Consider the following 5175-nt stretch of genomic DNA (forward strand, 5'->3'; position numbering starts at 1 on the left):
AAAAAAAAAAAAAAAAAAAAAAAAGTTAGCCCAGAGTTCAAATTCTAAAATATCCAAATATATGTATGTGTGGACATTTCTGATATCCACAAATCAAAAACAAACTTTGCTAACCCTTACTAATGCCAGAAACTTATCTTCTGCTACTTATGCAAATGTCCACCAAGTGAGAGCAATCTAAAGTCACACAACTTTGGAGAAGTGGGCTAGGCTTTACGTGTGTGTGTTTGTTTCAGAGTCTCATGTAACCCAGGCTGGCCTCATACTCACTCACGTAGGCAAGGCGGGTGACCCCTGCTACCTTGGGAGTGCTGGGAAGACAGCCATGCACTACCATACAGTGCTAGGGGATTAAACCCAGGTCTTCGTGAATATTAGGTAAGCACTCTACCAACTGAGCTACATCCCAAGTCCCTAAAATAAGGGTTGTTGAAGTATGCTGTCTGGCTTGCCGAGCTGAGGGCCAACCCAAGCCCTTGCACATGATAGACAAGTGCTCCACCATCAGCAACACTTGCAACCTCTACAGGACTTGAGGGAGAAAAGGCATCACTGCGGCTCTGAATGTGCACCAACGAAATAAACTCAAGACTAGAAAGACGGCTCAGTGGTTAAGAGCATCGACTGCTCTTCCCAGAAGACCCAGAATGCACACACAGCTCACAACTGTCTGTAGCTCCAATTCCTGGGGATCTGATTCCATCTTCTGCAGTATCCCTCTGCAGGCACAGATATACATACATGCAAACAGAGCACCTATACACATAAAATTAAATTTCAAACAAGATTGTCAAGAATAGTTGTACCCTCTGTCCCCCTTACAGGAAATCACAGGCTGTCTTTCACATTATCAAATGCAAAGTAAATACTCATCAATATTCTTAGTGAAATGCAAACGCTTTAGAATGAAAATCATTAAAAACTTCTACCAAGAAAGAATAACCTAAATTTTGCCCCAAAATTCTTATCTTCCTTTTAATCTCCAAAATGGTCTTACAGGGCAAGGGAGATGGTTTATTGGGTAAATGAGTTTGCTGCCAAGACTGACAATCTGAGTTCAATCCCCAGAACCCTCATGATGTAAAGAACCAACTTCTGTAAGTTGTCTCAGACCACATGTGCTCCACATACATATAAATAAATAAATGTAAGTATTTTAATTTAAAATAAGTCTTAAAAACCAAAAGGTTCTAAATATTAATATGTCCTTCCTAGTCACAATCATAAAATACAGCAGGCAGAGGGACGGCGATCTTATCTTACAGAATTTTTTCATAAGAGACATTGAAAAATGCATTATGTAATCTAAAAGATGAGTTCACAGCTCTAAAACTCTCCACAACTCTACAATCCACCTTTCTTTCTCACAGTCTGCAAACTGAGGAGTAAGCAACTCCACAAAAATGTTCTACACAAAGCTGAGAGCAGCTTAGGAACTCAATCCACCTTTAGCACAGTTCCCTGGTTGGTTATTCACCTTTCCCTGAATGGTTTCTCCTTATTCTCGAGCCCCTGAAAACAACTAAGGAGAAATCTGGCTGAATAAGGAAAACAGAAAGAGTCCTAGCTGTCTCTATCCCAGTGGTTCACTTCAGTGGAAAGAAAACACTGTTGACGAGACCCACCCTAACTACCCCAGCACACAGGCGCACTGTAAATCAACATAGCCCTTTACCCCTTAGCACGGTAGTAAAATTACAAGGTTTTAAGCATCTAAGGCTGCCATTTTTCTATTACGCAAGAACAAAATCAAGTCAAAATGGGTCTCGTCTTTTCAAAGTGGCCAAGAGAGTGGATTTTCAAGCAATGAAAGATGGAAACTGGATCCAAGACTCCTTGAAGAGAGAAAAGGGATCTGGAATTTCCTACTTTTAGGGACAAAAGGAGTCACAAATTCAATACACATTTCTCTTAACAAAGAACTCCTGTGCTGCACCCCACCTGGGCCCCTACTGTTGGCTTTTACCCTTGTTTCGAGGGCCCTCTCACTCACCATGGTTCCTTATCTTCTGCACCAAAGGCCCCTACTCTGGATTCTTCACTACAGCATTTGTGCCCTGCCCCTTCCAGACCTTCTGGGGCACCTCAGAGTAAAATGCGCATTCGGCTCCCACTCCTCTGCAACCACCCCAGTTCGACACCCATCAGGGCTCTCCCCGCTTCCCTTAATCTCCTTTCTCTTCCCTTACTCCCCATTCCAGCCTCTAAATTCCAGGGCCCATCTCTTCCTTACTCATCTTCTCAGGCTGTTTTTCTGCCAGTCCTTGCTGCCCTCCAATGTCCCCAGGTTCCCTGGCCCAGAGCACCATCACTCCTTAAACCGTGCTTCTAGCGTCCGCTCAGCTTTTCTTTTCTCCCACAACTGTCCTATTAACGCCCAGTTCTAAGCTCGCTTTCCTTTCGTCCTTTCACTAACGCTCCAATTTCTGACTCCACCTGGTTGTAATCCAGGTCTCCTGCCTCCCTCACTTTGCAGAATTTACACCCATCACCCAGCTATTGACCCACACCTTGTCGATCCTACCCCAGCTGATCCCAGCCCTTCAGCTCATCCCTGGCTCAGCACTAGTTCACACCCTTGTCACGTCTGGCTCTTAATCACTCTCTCTACCCTACTCCCAACTATTACCCGGTCCTGCTCCTTGTCTTTCCGTGCAACTCTTCTGGCCCTGGTACCCCTCACCCCAACACCACCCACCTGCCAAGCCTTGCCCCTTGTAGACCCCTGCTCCTAGCCCTGACCACGGATTCCTTCTTCCCAGCCGCGGGCTTCCTAACCTCATCCCGGGGCCAGCCTGGGTTTCTTTTTCACTCCTCTCCCGGCTTCTAACCCTTTCTCCTAATTCTCCTCATCTTATACTCAGCAACCGCTCCCCCAGCAGCCTGCCTTCCCCTCTCTCCCTTCAAGGATTTCACCTCAGAACCCAGACGTCGCCCACCCCGCCAAAAAGCAGCGCCCGCGCGCCGGGGCTCGCGCCTTCGCTGTCGCCGCCCGTCGTCCCCGCCCCGGGCGCCCCAGGACCGCCGGCATCGCGGTCCCGCCCCCTGCCGCCGCTCCTCCCGCCCGCCAGGCGCGCGCCGCCTTTGTCGCCCCTCACCCGGTGTGTGAGAGGATTTTTTTTTTCTCCTTTAAAAGGGGAGGGCCGGCATGCCGGGGCCGGGTGTCCCCGCCTCCGAATGTCTGCGCGGGATCCCAGCCACCGCGGACCCCCACGCCCCCCGGGCCGCCCCCTTGGCCGCTTCGCCGGCCCTCCGCCCCCTCCCCAGACCCCCCCCTCTATTTACCGCCATCATCAGCACGCGCGAGCTGTCACCAGGGCGCGAGACAAGCGGGCAGACCACACCCCCCATCGCTCATTGGTACGCCTACTATAGCCCCGCCCCCAGGGCCCCGCATTGCGCCAACGGCGCGCCTCCTGGCCGCGACCTCTGGCCTCTACGCCCTCTCCGCGGGTTCGCGCCGCGGGCACCAAGTTTCGGGTCAGCCAAGACGAGGCGGCCGTCGGCCGGTCGGCGTGAGGGGGCAGGCGCGGAGCGGCCCGTGAGAATCGCCGGTAAAGTTTGGTTGAGTCACAAGAGGGTACAGAAGATTTCTAGACAAAGAGACTCTTAAAGGTGCAGAGTCTAGTGTCTGGCCCTCCTCCTTAAAGGGCCAGGCTTCTGCCGAGCACCACCCCCTTCTTTCCAACCCTTAGTCTACGGGATCTGTAAAGGAATTCTACGCGAGTTCGTTTACTCTGCGGCTTACCTTTAATTTGTCTCACCGCTCCAGAGAGGCCTTTTCCACTCCTGCTTGCTTTTTGGTTTTGTTGTTTTCTTTACGGTGCAGCGGCAGCCAGCGAACCATGGAGTTTTCCCGAGGCAGCGTTTGCAATAGTTACTCTTGGCGCCTGGACAAGCACACACGTGTGAACTTTTGCCACTGATGGCCAAGGCGCGATTCAGCTGTTTTATGAAAATCCTCTTCAACAGGAGAAGAAAAAGATCGTTGCTCCCCAAATGGGGCCTAGGAAATAAATCAGACCGAGGTGGCGGTAGCCCTAAGGACTTCCAAGAAGGATGAAATCCATTCTGAAACAGAAAGGAAAGACTGGCTCACAAAGTAGGTAAGCTTCCTGGGTGGCACTGTCCTGACCAACCTTGCGGGAGAGGATCCCTCCAAAGATACAGTGTTACAACACCCAAGACAAGGCTAAGGCAGGCAAAGACATTTTTAGTTTAAGGAAAAAAAAAAAAAAGAAGCCGGGTGGTGGCAAACACCTTTAATCCCAGCACTCGGGAGGCAGAAGGAAAGAAGGGAGCAGAGCTCTCAAGGCCATCCTAGACTAGGAGCGAGTTCCAGGACAGGCTCCAAAGCTACAAACAGCGAGTTCCAGGACAGGCTCCAAAACTGCAAAGAAACCCTGTCTCTAAGAACTGAAAAACAAAAGGAAAAAATAAAAACAAAAAGAAATGTATATTATATGCTACAGTGGTTAAAGGCTTTATATCTGTAAATATGGAATAAATAAAAATGGCAGAAATTAAAAAATAAAGCAGGACGTGGTAATCAAATCGATCAGGAGGCAGAGGCAAGAGGATGGCATTGAGTTCTTAGACTCTATAGACTGCATGGTGGATTCAGGGGCAGTTTTGGATAAGTAACAAGAGCGTCCTGGGTGAGGACGCAGGCCCTAGGTTCAATTCCCACAGTGGAGGCCATGCACCTTAACAGTTCTCTTTATGGGGTTCTAAGTTGTAACTCTTTACCTTAAGTGGATGTAATAATAAACATTTTAAAAGCTGTCTTTTGTTCTCTTTCCCCAGTTCCCAACAACTTCTTGAAGACAATTAAGCATCTTATTCAACATTTCCTAAAAAGGTGCTTTTCTGAGTGAGAAATCTGGAAGCCACTTAAAACTTGAGGAAGTTATATGCTCAGAATAGGAAGGAGGAAAACAGCCCCACCACTGTAAGCACACATCACACCTGTGGTTCTCCAAGTCTGCTGCCAGGGATCCATTCGGAGGGTCACTGAGACACAAACTAGTTTTAAAATAATATTGAAAGTAATCTGGAGGCTGGAGAGATGGCTCATAAGTTAAGAGCACTGGCTGCTCTTCCAAAAGCTGTGAGTTTAATTCTCAGCAACCACATGGTGGCTCACAACCATCTATAATGAGATCTGGTACCCTC

The 5175-nt window shown here is 48.7% G+C and overlaps 1 protein-coding gene across 7 annotated transcripts in view; it reads right to left on the bottom strand.

Annotated features, from left to right (window-relative positions):
• Usp49 (ubiquitin specific peptidase 49) overlaps positions 1 to 5175 on the bottom strand; it is a 77463-nt gene that overhangs the window by 57855 nt on the left and 14433 nt on the right. For 4 of the 7 annotated variants that reach the window (XM_026785573.1, XM_026785572.1, XM_005359704.3 and 1 more), the window contains exon 2: positions 3749 to 4071. The gene's annotated coding sequence lies outside the window, so the exon portion shown is untranslated. Of the gene's footprint in view, positions 1 to 1993; positions 2966 to 3285; positions 3318 to 3748; positions 4072 to 5175 lie in introns of those variants that run through there. The other 3 variants (XM_026785569.1, XM_026785571.1, XM_026785570.1) reach the window with 3 other exon arrangements.

This window comes from Microtus ochrogaster, linkage group LG2 (genome assembly GCF_000317375.1).
Source record: "Microtus ochrogaster isolate Prairie Vole_2 linkage group LG2, MicOch1.0, whole genome shotgun sequence".
NCBI classification, from domain to species: domain Eukaryota; kingdom Metazoa; phylum Chordata; class Mammalia; order Rodentia; family Cricetidae; genus Microtus; species Microtus ochrogaster.